The sequence below is a fragment of the Talpa occidentalis genome, unplaced genomic scaffold, assembly GCF_014898055.3.
Source record: "Talpa occidentalis isolate TD23 unplaced genomic scaffold, MPIMG_talOcc4v2.1 talOcc4.3, whole genome shotgun sequence".
NCBI classification, from domain to species: Eukaryota; Metazoa; Chordata; class Mammalia; order Eulipotyphla; family Talpidae; genus Talpa; species Talpa occidentalis.
Window position 1 is genome coordinate 136,407,557 of NW_023603184.1, and position 13,378 is coordinate 136,420,934.

The window sequence follows — 13,378 nt, forward strand, 5'->3', positions numbered from 1 at the left end:
AGGAGGGTCCCACATGGCGCGCAGACCTCTCCTGCCGACCGCTGCTCCCCGCAGCAGTGTACTTCGGTCCTTCTGCCTGCTCTGCTCCCTGCTCTGGCTCTGGTGAATTCTCTCACCCTCTGGCGCTTCTGACTGTACTCAGTGCTTGCATAAATAATAAATAAATAAATCTTTAAAAAAAAATTTAAAAAAAAAATAAAAAGCCATTTCCAGAGGAAGGAGTTCCAGGCAAAAGGAATGGCTGGCACAGAAAGCGTGGAAGAGCATGGTGTACTCAAAGAACAGAAAGCAGAGGAGCTGGAGCTTATAGTCTCTGGTGAAAAGTGACAAAATCAGAAGACTGAACCAAATTGCTGCCTCTTGGCTTTTATGACCCTATGCACACACCTGCCTGGGAAAGTAAATTCACTCTGAAGCAAATCGAGCATGAGTTCCAGCTCCAGGAAGCAGGGAGAGATGGTCTCTGGGACACAATAGTGAGCCCCACTCTTAAAATTTCCACTCACCAGGCCCCGAAACTGAACACCAGTCTTGTGAAAACCACCTCCAGACTGTCAATTCGCGGGAGGGAGAGAGTCTGGAGCAGACATACTGGTTGCTGCCGCCTGCTGTGGGTGAAGAGACATATGGGGCGGGAGAGATGGGAACGTGCAGAAGAACCCTGGAGTGACAGCCAGAACATCAGCAGGAGCCTGGCTCTGCTGCCCGCTGTCTGAGTCACTAGAATTCCCCAGGCCTGTTTTATCATCTATAGATGGAAAGCACCATGATACCTCCCCCTGAGGCCTCAGTGAGGCCACATCATCTTGGGGATCCTCAGTTTCCCCAGATACTAGACCAGTGGCTGGAAGTCTGGATCACACTGTCCTTCAGGAATGAGGAAAGCTATACCAGCCCCCACATCCCAGAAAAAAAAAAATGGACATAGATGCAATTTTTTCATTTCAGGAAATTCTCAGAACTCTCAGAAGCTCCAGGTGAAAACTGCTGAACTATATCCTGGCCACCTCTGGAATGCAGTGAACACATTCGCCATGGCTGTGACCCCGGAGCTCGCACCCAGACATGCTTGGATGTGCAGGGTACCTGAGGGTAACAGAATGGATCTACCCCAACAGAAGACACTAAAGGCTTTTCCCAACCAGAGAAGCTCTGCTGCCTTTGCTCCTGTCCTTCCCAAAATCCCAGTGCCCTCCTTCACGCTTCTTCCACCAGCCCTGTGGGAGGCCTCTGCACCCCTTCTCCTCATCACCCATCCGTCCTGTGTCCCCCGAGCATGAACAGAGTCACAGGGAAACAGCCGCACACTATCCCTTCTCTGTGTCGCCCCTCACACCCACAGAGAGTGTGCACAGGGGACAGAGACGCCTCGGAAGCCCTGTACAACTGACATATCCGTGTCACTGAGGAAACCAAAGAAAAGAAAATGTTTATGAAAATCAGTGAAATCTAGCAGGAGGGGAACAAATGGGGAAGTCAAAGGGGAGAGTCTAAATTCCAGCTCTCCCCAGGCCTTCCTGCCTGGACATCAGCAGATCCTGGCCTCCCCAGAGCTAGAAGTCTGGGGAAATGTATATATTTTAATACACCCTCATTACAAATAAAAACTGTGTTACATCAATACAGGGGTTGGTTGAAAGGCGTTCCAGCTTTTCTAAACAGGGAATGCATCAAAACGCCTAGAATAATATCGAGCAAGGCAGTCCTTCTGCCAAACTTGGACGGAGGGGAATTCACACTGCCAGAGAAAATCTGTTCTTCATCAATGTTTCAATATTCGAGGAAGCCGGGGACATTTTTCTGCGATTGAAGCAAATTGCCAGTTGCCAATACGATGATTTAATTCTGTCTTTTTTTCCCCTCTCTTTGGAAATAATTGCCACAAGCATTTGGTGGGTCATTAATGGAGGGACGGGACATGGCAGGGAGAGAGGAGAAGCCAGGAAAGAGGGCAGGGGGAGTCAGGGAGGTGGAAGAAGAATGGCATGGGGGGATGAACAAGGGGCAATGGGGAGAAACAGAATGGGTAAGAGAAAGCATGAGAAACAATTACTAGACTCTGCCCAGTCGCATAAAAACCTCCATAGATGGTAGGTTTTTATACTTTTATTAAAAAAAGCAGCTTTATTGAAATATAATATCAATATACCCCATATGTCACCCATTAAAAGTATACAGTTCAATGGTTTTTAGCTTATTCGCGGATTTATACAACTGCCACTCATGGTTGAGGCCAATAATACTTTATTCATAAAAACAGCAAACGGGTAGATGTGGGCCAAGATTCAGTTCACTGACCCTTGCTCTAGTCCAATACACTCACTCCACCATTAAAGGACAGAAAGATGATGTGGCTTATCCAAGATCACACAGTCGGTCAGTGGCAGGTCTAAACTGAATATTAATGTTCCAATATAAGTGTTAGGGCAGATAAGTAGCATAGATATTAAGGATAAGAGAGAGAGAACCATAGGCCTCAGATACTGGGGTCATCTTCAAGAGGGAAAGGCATTCAAATTAAACTCACAGGCTCCATATAATCCAAAAAACACAAAGCAAGATGATAGAAAAGAGAACCCAATCCTAGAGTTGACCATCTTCTCACCCTTGTATTTAAGTTCTGACTGTGCTTCACTACACCTAAAATAAAGGAGGGAAGACAAGGGTAGAGCAAAGCCACTTTCTAGGATGGCCTGTATCAGAAACCACATATCATTTCCAAGTGGGGAATTGGGGAGTTTAAGAATCTCAGACTCGGGCCTCCCCTGGTGGCGCAGCAGTTGAGTGCTGGGCTGCAAAGCTGCCTGCAGCCTCCGCAGCGCCGATTTGATCCCTGGCTTCCAGTGAGGGTCCCACATGGTGTGCAGGCCTCTCCTGCCATGCCCGCTGCTCCCCTCAGCAGTGTACTTCATCAGCCTGCCTGTTCTGTTCCCCACTATGGCTCTGGTGAATTCTCTCACCCTTCCACACTTCTGACTGTACCCAGTGCTTATATAAATAAATTAATAAAAAATAAATAAAAGGCAGATATGTATAAAAAAAAAGAATCTCAGACTCTAGGTGAACAGCTCAAAGACACAGATGCAACTGGCCTGACAGTACAGCCTAATCTACTGCCCAAGAAGGGAGAAGCCTTGGGTCAGAATCTCTCTCTAGATTTCATCACAAATAATAAACAGGCTCACTAGATCCCAGATGTTAGAGGCCACAAAGTGTTCTCTTAGCACAACTTTTCATTTTACAGATTGAGGAAGTGAGTTGCAGGGAGAAGAAATGACTTGCCCGATCTCACAAAGTCTGTGAGAGCAGTGGCTGGTTCTGAGATTTAACTCAAGTGCCCAATTCTCTACAGACCCTTCTCTGACATCCTGCCTGAGCCTCCACACCCCCAACCCCACCCTATGGGAATGTCTTTCTTTCACATATAGGTAGGTAGATTTCTATGCTTTGGATCTTCAAGACATCTTGCATGCATTGACTCTGTATACCACTATATAATATCATCAATACCTTGAAGTTAAGAACTGCTTATTGGCATTCTCTGTCCCATGAAACCAGAGTTTCTGCACTCAGTGTGAGTGGGTGGGTCTTATATTCTTCAGACCCTGCTCAGCCCTCTCTCTTCTCTTTCAAGAAGTATCCCCTGATCTACTCTATCCCCAACCCCAAGGGCCCATGTCCTTCTTGATTGTATATCAACTCCCCAAATTCCTATTTATGCTCTCATTAGAACTACGTGTGTTCAAGTCTGTCTGTCTCATCCATAAAATTGAGAACTTCTCAAAGGCAGGGATTGTGTCTCATTCATCCCAGTACTCCCAGCCCCAAGTCTGGCACACAGATAGATGTTATTAACTGATGGTTAAATTGTTATATCCTCCAGAGAGTCAGGAAAGCATAGCAAAGAGGTTAGGAGATTATGTTGACTGGACTGGGGCCATCCTGAGTTCAAATTCTGACTCATACATTTAATTGCTATGTGACCATGAAAAGGTTATTTCATCTCTCTGAGCCTTAGCTTCCTCATCAGAGTCACTGTCAGAATTAAATGAGATAATGCCGTTAAAGCCCTTGGCAGAGCAGCTGGTATTCAGCAAGCACTCAATAAATGTGGTGGCACGGCAGGATCAGGCTGCCAAGACTGTGGATTGGCCCTTGGAGAACTGGTGTGCTCATACCTCCGTAGCTGTCTCAGAGGTATCTTTACAGGGAGAGCCTAAACAAAAGATAGACAGATGAGGTAAATCCATCCTTGTGACTAGAAAAACTATAAAATCAGCCCCCCACCCACTGCTGGAAAAAGTAACCCCGGGTCCACCCCAACAGCTGAGTCAGCGGCCTCTCTGTAAACTCGGGCCAGCCGCAGGCCCTCCAAGCCTGCTGAGACTGACAAGTCCCAAACAGAGGACTGACACTCCATAATCTCCAGCTAAGGCCCTTATTGCTCAAGGTGACTGGTGACAATGGTGAGACTATGAGGAAATTGACATAAAAGGAAAGGCTATTTTCAAGAGATCAACACATCAACACCTGGTCTTCAAAGCTAGCTACCTCCAGCAACCTGCAAATGCCAAAAAAAAAAAAAAAAAAAAAAAAAAGGCATGAAAGATGGATCCTTGGATGACAATAATAGAGACTGAGGTCCCAGAGCAGAGTGGAGGCACAAGATGGGGGTAGCAGGAATTAGAGGCATTCACCAGGGTGTCCAGTGAAAGTGTGGCAAATCAAAGGGGGACTATATTGATCCCAGTTGCAATTAAAGTGACAAAGAGCAGAAGGAATAAGAAAGTAAAGGGTAAAACAAAGTTCAAACTCCAAAGCAAAAACAGAAAGTTTTTCTAGGAGGATAAAATCTGAACAAATTAAATTTATATACAAGAATTTAACTGAATAAAGCACACTTCTGAGATGCAAAGTCAAAATACAACTAAGTGTAGACATTCAAGGTCTAGTTTTGGGAGGTAAAGTCTGGTGTTCTAGAAAAGTGAATCTCATTCCTCATCCTCCCTCTCCCAATAATAAACCTTGATGTGTAGCATTTGCTAGTTTCCTTGGTGTGAACATTCCCACCATAGCTGATTTCAAGCTATCAACATGACTTTCATTGAACTTGCGTTTGGGAAGAAAATTAACAATTCATTCTCCTAAAACCAGTACAAGTCACCCCAGGACACCAGTGGAAGGAAGACAGATTTAAGGTTTTTTTTTTTTTTTTAAAGATTTATTTATTTATAATAACCATAAGAAAGTGAAAATCAAAATCAACAAACAACAATGAACCTTTGACACTCTATGGGGGGGTGGGGAGGTGGGGAGGGGAGGGATTGGGGTCAAAATAAGGGGGTTGCAATTGTATGGGGAATATAAAAATAAAATTTATTAAAAAAAAAAGATTTATTTATTTATTTATGCATACAAGAACTGGGGTATATGCCAGAGGTGCGGGAGGGTTAGAGGATTCACCAGAGAGAGTGGGGAGCAGAATAGGCGGATGGACTGAAATACACTGCTGAGGGGAGCAGCGGGAGAGACAGGAAAGGTTTGCTGTGCCATGTGGGTCACCTCCCTGGCTGAGGATCAAACTTGTGCTGCAGTGGCTGCGGATAGCTTGATAGCACTGTGTCTTTAACCCCTGCACCACTAGGGAGGCCCAGATGTGAGGTTTAAAGAGAAACAAAAACAGCAGTAGCATGTGGCCCCAAGTTGTCCCCAAAAGTTAGAAGAAGTAATAAATAAATAAAAGCCCTTCTAGCCTTCCCCAAAATAAACAGCCAGCCTAGGTTCACAACTAGACTGCTCTGCCTGACCTGGTAAAATTTCTTAGTATCTATTGCTCTCAGTTTCCTCATATGCAAAATGAGGCAAATAATACTAATTTAGGAGATACTGTCAAGGTGAAGTGAATAATGAATGGAAAGTTCTCACACAATCCCAGGAACTTAGGAGACCCTGGGTCATGTCCATATCCTCTTCCTAGATTCCTTCTGAGCATAATTAACACTTTGTGAATGTGCTAGTCTGCGGTGACTTTATGTTTTCTAGAAGATTAATTTTGTCTGCTCTCAAACTTCATATGAGCAGAATCATCCAACACGAAGTCCTTGTGACAGATTCTCTTACTCAATACAGTTTCTGAGAACCATCTACAGTGTTTGCATCTGTGATTTTTCTATTGCTAAATGGTGCCCCATGTTATTAATATTCTATACCTTGTTTACCTGTGATTTGACATTTGAGTTGTTTCCAGATTGGGGCCTCTACTAATAAGTGTGCTATTGAGCATTCCTGTGCAAGGTTTTCGTAGACATTTATTTTTATCAGATAAATGCTTCAGCATGCAACTGTTGGGTTGTAGAGTAGGTATGTGTTGATATTTATTAGATAATGCCAAATAGCTTTTCCAAACTGGTTGCAGCATTTATATTACCAGCAGCAGTGTTGCAAAGTTCCAGAATTTCCAAGCTCTCGCCAACACTTCAAATTGCTGGTCATTTCATTGTAGTCACTCTAATGTAAATACAGTAAACCTTGCATTAATTAATTTTGCATTTCCCTGGTGACTAACAGCACTGAGCACATTATTAACCACTAGGATATTTTTGCAAAGTTCCTGTTCTATCTTGTGCACATTTGTTTCGATTGTGTTGGTTGTCTTGTTACAACTTAGTTGTAAGAGTTCTTTGTATATACTGGATACTAGTTTTTTGGCAAATATTTTCTCCAATACTATAATTTGCTTTTTCACTTTCTTAATGGTATCTTGTAATGAAGAGAAAGTTATTTATTTTTCAGTTGTGATGAGGTCCTATTTGTCAAAGTAACTTTGTGGTTTAAGAAATCTCTGGTACAAAGTTTTCTCTGGTGCAAAGTTTACAAAGGTAGTCACCTATGTTATCTATGAAAAGTTTTAATGTTTTTGCTTCCACATGTAAGTTTATGATCTATTTCCAAGTTAACTTGTTGATATGGCATGAGGTAGGGATCAAGAGTTCCTTATTTTACCCTCCATGCAGATAGCCAATGCCTCCAGTGTCACTCAGAGAAAAGACCTTCTTTTGCTACTGGGCTACACTGGTGCCTTTGTTGGAAAAAAAGTAACCACAGATATGTGGGTATACAACCTCTGCCTTCCAAAGCTACCTGCCCAGGCACCAGGACTTTGAGTTAATTATTGTTGTAATTTACATAATTTGAATCTTTAAAATTCTAAATATCTATCCATGACATAACAATTAAGCACCATTCTCAGCTTACACCTTGCAGTGCTGGAGTTCCTCAAGTCTCCAATAGCAGAAATGCTCTGGGTTAGATGTCAGAAGACCAGAGTTACACATCATTCCAATCAATAAAGATTTCCTGAGGGTCTTCTCTTTGCCAGGCAGGATGTTTGGGGTGTGCTGGAGGGAGGAGGGACAAAGAATAAGACACTTTTCCTTTTCTTAAGGACTTCACAGTTGAGCTGCAGATCAAATGACCTCAGACAACTTCATTGAGTCCATGTCCCACAAAGAAACCTGGAATCCAGAATGGAGAATTTGGATAATTTTTTATTCCTCTGATAATTATAAGACTTAAGACCTTCTAGGCAGTTCCTTACCAGGTTTCATGAGGCTTGAGTTTCTCCATTGTTGAAGAGGGATTAAGAATGTCCTCATCCCTGAGATAATGCATATAAAGTGCTTAGCTCTGAACTTGACACCTAGTGAGAGTTTAATAAGTTAGCTGTTACTATTATGAAAATGTTGATTATACCCACGGCTGTGATTGTGGTGAGGATAAAATTGTAGGGTCACAAAATCTCAGAGTTGGAAGGAATCTTCCAGCTGGAGGTCAGGGGTTAATCATCAGAATTGCCTGAAGATCTTGTCAAAACTGCCAATCCCCAGGTTCCAACCCAGGATTCCATCCCATTATCACCAGGTAAGGCCTGGAAACCTGTATTTGAAATAAAAATATCCAAATATTCTATGATCAACCAACTTATGGTACAATTGAAAAGAGCTAAAGGTAGGAAGATCCTAAATTGTCTCAGAAATGGTATTATGTAAATGCCATTGGTGAATCAGATAAAACAGCTACATTTGTCAAAGAGTTTCCAAGGGAAACAGCCAACACCAAGCAAACCCAGGGAAGGAAAGGACATGAGATGGGAGGTGATTGGGTGCCAGAGACACATTTCAACAATTTCACAACTTTACCTGGGGCCAGGCCCTGTTTTAGACCCAAAATCAATTTACATCAAGTTGGTGATGGATTAAAACTACAGGTCTATGAGCCAATTCAAACTCTAATATGGAAAAAAAAAATCAGAGCCAAAAACTAATTGAGTGCAAGATAATGCAAGCTGATATGGCAAACTTCTAGAAAAATTTATTTTAAGAAATAGTAGCAAATGCCCACTTGTAGCTGAGGCATGGTGACCCAGCAGGTCTGCTGAGAGAAAATCCTACAGATGACAGGCCAAGAAGACTGATTTTGAGATTGCAGATGGAACAAAGCAGGGAGGGGTTGGGACTGGTTTTGTCTACAGTGAAATTTTCCATGGGTCACACAGATTTTTTTTTTTTTCTTCTCTGAGTTTCAGGGTGGGTGAGCAGATGGCTAGAGTATGGAAAGAGAGAGTAAAGAGTCTTGCTAAGAAGAGCAGAGTGGGCTGAAAATCTTTAGATCAGGACAGGCGGCAGGATCCAAGATGAGCCCATTTCACAGTCACTAGAGAGGACATGCCACATAGGCACAGCCTCAAAATGCAGGAGGAGAAAGCCGGGACAGGGGTGCATGTGGCCTTGCTTCAGCCACTACAGCCAAAGTGACCTGGAGGAAGCCAAGGTCATTCCCCTGACCTAAGTTTACACATTATTACTGGTCACTAGATCTTTCACTGGTCCTGACCCTTGAATACTAGTTGACATTTTCTAGTTATTAAATCTTACTGAGAGATTAGGGAGCCCCTTAAAGGCACTAAAAAAAGTTCTTTGTCCACAAAGCTTCACCCACTTTTCCTCATATCCAGTTGTGCCTCTCAGAATGGGTGTCTGAGCCCACAGGGAACTAGTGGCAAGGAGCTGGGGAGGTGGGAGAGGCCATGGGGGCCCACAGGTCTCCCTGCCCAGCAGCAACTCCTCCGTGCCCGAGGCAGAGGAAACACTACTATCTCCCTAATCCCAACCCTGCCTCCTCCAAAGAGAGCAAGTTGGGAAAAACCAAAGAAAGCCCTGCCCCACATGCCAGAAAGCCAGTAACTAAGAGTGTGTCTCATCTCAAGTGTACTACAATCTGAAAATACCTAGGCAGATTCTGGAATAGCAAGTAGTCTAGAGGTAAGGGAAACTAGAATTTTTCTTTAAGGTATGCACTTCATTGAACTGGTCTTGTAGAGGTAATCCTTAGCTGGCTCCACACCACAGTCCTCCCCAGGGAAACCAAAAGCCTTCTATGTCTCAAGTTGGGGGACAAAGAGGACCAAGATGGTTGACCAACCTAAATAAAACAAAACAAAGATTTAAAGAATTGGGTTACATAATTTACACTAAGTAAGGCTATCACCCTCCCGTGTGGACTTGGGTAAGGACTGGCCCTTCTAAGGACAGGTGGGGAGGCTTTAGAAGGCAAGGGACTTCCTGTAATGGTGCATCAAGTATATTTGGGATGACTATTGAAAAAATCAATATACAAAGCCACATTGCAGAAGTTGGGGGTATTTGCTCCAACTGACTGCTATAAACTTTACCGTTCCAGCTTTTAAATCCTGAATCAAGCACCAAAACAAATTAAAAATAACAAAAGCAATAAAGCCATGCAAACCTCCTCTCATTTTCTGAGAAAGATCTCTCAAGAAAGGGTGTGACACAACTAAGTCACAGCCACTAAGGCCAGAGTCCTTGAGCTCCTGCTTGCTGGTTGCATCTGCTGCAATGTGGACAGCAAAGCCAGGATGGAGCCACTGACCCACATGGGGTACTTACACTCATGGGGTGCAAAGATCTTGATATTCACAATGCTGGGAGCCAGGTCCATGATCTCCTGCATCCTGTTGGCAATGCTGAGGTACAGGGTGGTCCCGCCGGACAGCACTGTGCTGGCATAGAGGTCCTTGCAGATTCAATATCGCACTTCATAATGGAGTTGAAGTTTAGTTTCCTGGATGCCACGGGAGTGCACGCCCAGGAAGGAGGCCTGGAACAGCCTCGGGCAGGGGATCTACTCATTGCCAGTGGTGATGACTGGACCCTCATTCAGCTCACAATTCTTCTCCAAGGAGGAACTGGAGGCCACAGTGGCCATCTCCTGCTCCAGAAGTCCAGGCTGGCATTACAGAGCTTCTCCTTGGTGTCCTGTACAATTTCCCTCTCAGCTGTAGGGTGAAGCTGTAGCTACACTCAATGAGGATCTTCATGGGGTCCCATCATGTCCTGGCCAGCCATGGCCAGGTGCCACATAGTGTGGGGGAAGCCATACCCCTCATTAATGGGCACCGTATGGGTAACCCTGTTACCCGAGTCCATCATGATGCCAGTGGCAGGGCCAGAAGCATACAGGGACAGGACGGCCTGGATGGCCAGTATCTGGCTGGGGTTTGAAGGTCTAGACCATGATCTGGGACATCTCATGATTGGCCTTGGGGCACAGGGTAGTCTCAGTCAGGAGCACGGGGTGCTCCTCAGCAGCCACCAGCAGCTCATTGGAGAAGGTATAGTCCAGATCTTCCCAGGTCATCCCAGTTGGTGGTATTCTTCAGGATCAGGATGACCCTCTTGCTCTGGGCCTCACCCCTTGCACAGAAGGGGTCCTTGTGTACCATGCTCACCATCACACCCAGTGTGAAGGGAAGTCAGCCCAAGGGGCATCATGGCCTGATACACCAGCCCAGCACACATGGAACCATTGTCATAGATGAGTAATATCACCCTCCCGGTGAGCTGGTGGAGGTGTGGCACAGTGAAACAGCCAGGAGTTGAGGTACATGCTCTCTGGGGGCCACAGCCTCAGCTGAAAGTAGAATATTTGGAGGATAAGCCCCAATCATGTTCTTTTTGGATTCACATAAGAAGAGTTATCTTTGAGGCATGGAATTAATGTCTCTCTCTCACTCTCTCTCTCTCTTTCTTACACACACACACACTCACACACACACACACACACACACACACACTACTGTTGACAACATGCCCCACCACAGCAACAAAGTCCAAGAAGATTCCCCCAGTAGAGGGTGGGAAGAAGCTGATTCTGTTTTGTTCCCATGAGCGTTTTCTCCTGCCTCACTTTATTGGTGTCTGGTGAAGTGCAGATCTTAAGGAGTGTTTTTACTGTTTAGACTCTTATTACTGCCCAGATGACTTCCTAACCCCAGTCAGCTTTATGAAAGTGTCAAGGTTGGCTTGCTCAGCTGAAATCTCTGCAAACAGTGAGATGTCCTCAATGTCCCTTTCCCCAGGAAGGATGCCGCCTTCTTAGACAACTGACGTAAAAGCTCATATGAAAAGTAGTAACTGTGGCAATGATTGTGATGATGTAGTTGATCAATTTAATCCAGCATCTCAGAAGAAATACTCTCTACATGCTCTTTCATCCTTGTAAACATGCCCATTCTTCTCCTGGGTGAAGTCCACGGCCATGTGTGGCTGAACACAGGCAGGGCAGCTCCACACTTACAACTTCTATCAGTAGGTTACCAAGTTGACCCACCTGAAGACCTGATGTCTTATCTATCCCTGTGTCCAGAGAAAATGTTTATGGAACAGATTTTCAATTTCCGGGTGATGGCCAATTTTTTGGACTATCAATGCAACAAAATTTCAGAAGACATTAAGACATACAAATTAACCAGCATGACACAGACACAAAGACAACCATATGAAGAATAGATATCTCAGAGGGTCATCTTGTGCTTTATCCCTTTCTTAAGAACAGACTGAGAGTACTTTTCCTTGTTTCTAATGGGAATCTTCTGTTTATCACATAAGCCCACTTCCTCCTTTTGACAGAGGAATTTTCCAGTAAACAGAGAACAGTCCATCCAATTCCTTGAAAAAAACAATTCAAAGCCTGGAAAGACACACGGAATTCCTCAAACTATGTGGCCCATAACCTGCAAGATGTCTATAGGGCCAATATTCTACAATTATGTTTTTTCCTGTATTTTGAAAGATAAGACACCTAAGTCCCTTTTTATGGTCAGAACTATGTCCAGTGTGTTCCTGGGGCCTCGAAACTCAATCCAACATTGATTATTAAGAACATGGAGTTTCTGCTTCTCCTACCATGACAGAGGTATACACAAATCAGTTCAAAAAAAATAACCATTCCTATCTTGGGAGCACTGGACTCACTGTGCACCAAGCATGAGCACTGTGTATCCAAAACATCTGTTATTCTTTGAAACAAGAATTCAACCAGTTAATTTCATCCCACCACCAGTATTCTTCATGCAACAACAACTACATGGACATATGGGAATCTAAACTGCTGGAACTTGGTGCAAAATGTCCACCCATATGACAATTGTGTTTGTGGTGGGGGGAGGAAGGAAGTGCAAATGGAGAAATTTTGCATCTTGTACTTTCTAGAAATGCCAAGATCTGTTTTGTTCTCATATGACGTAAACTAAATTACAAGCTGGAAATATGTCAGTTCCCTGAAAAAGGAAGTATACAAGGTACATTCCATCCCTAGATCAAATTAAACAATTTACTCCAAAGCGATCTACTTTCACATACACCAAGACTCATCTGAGCATCACTGCAGTAAGAAAGGACTGTGCTCAGTGGGAAAAGTCACCTTGTTCCAAATACCCAATCCCTATTCTGAATCACATTCACTTCCCCTAATGATTTGATAATTATCAAACTGACATTTTGTTTTATTTCTCCTATTTCTGTTTTCACCTCACATTACCATGAAAGAAAAATTATTCTCAAAGATCAGAGAAATTGGGTAGTCTGAGGAATGTCTTTTGATTTCAGAAGTCCTCGGCGAGTTCTAGAGAATTTTCAGCAGTTACACTCCCATGTGGTTGGATCTGAGCGGCTGACTTCACTTATCTTCACACTGGGTTTCCCACATTGAGTTAACACAGGAGTGCCAGAGACCTCTTCTCTCTGGAAACCAGTCCTGCTGATCACTGGGTGAGTTAGAGGAAGTTGAGTAGAGACATGCACACCCCCTCGGCCATGCTTGATTGGCTTCATCATTTTGTGCCTTTGGTTGGTTTTAAAAATCTATCTTCCAAAGAGCTTTCTGATTTGCCCATTTCTAAAGTTATAAATGTCAACACTAGAGATTTTATTACATTCAACAAATCATGAATATGTAATTTGATTGTCTAGCATCTGTTCTCTAGTTCTCTAGTTCTCTGCTGGACTATGACCAGCCCAAC

General features: G+C 43.8%; 1 pseudogene; it reads right to left on the reverse strand.

The window, feature by feature from the left end:
* Positions 1–9,433: 9,433 nt before the first annotated feature.
* Positions 9,434–11,618, reverse strand: LOC119255195 (actin-like; annotated as a pseudogene).
* Positions 11,619–13,378: the final 1,760 nt, after the last annotated feature.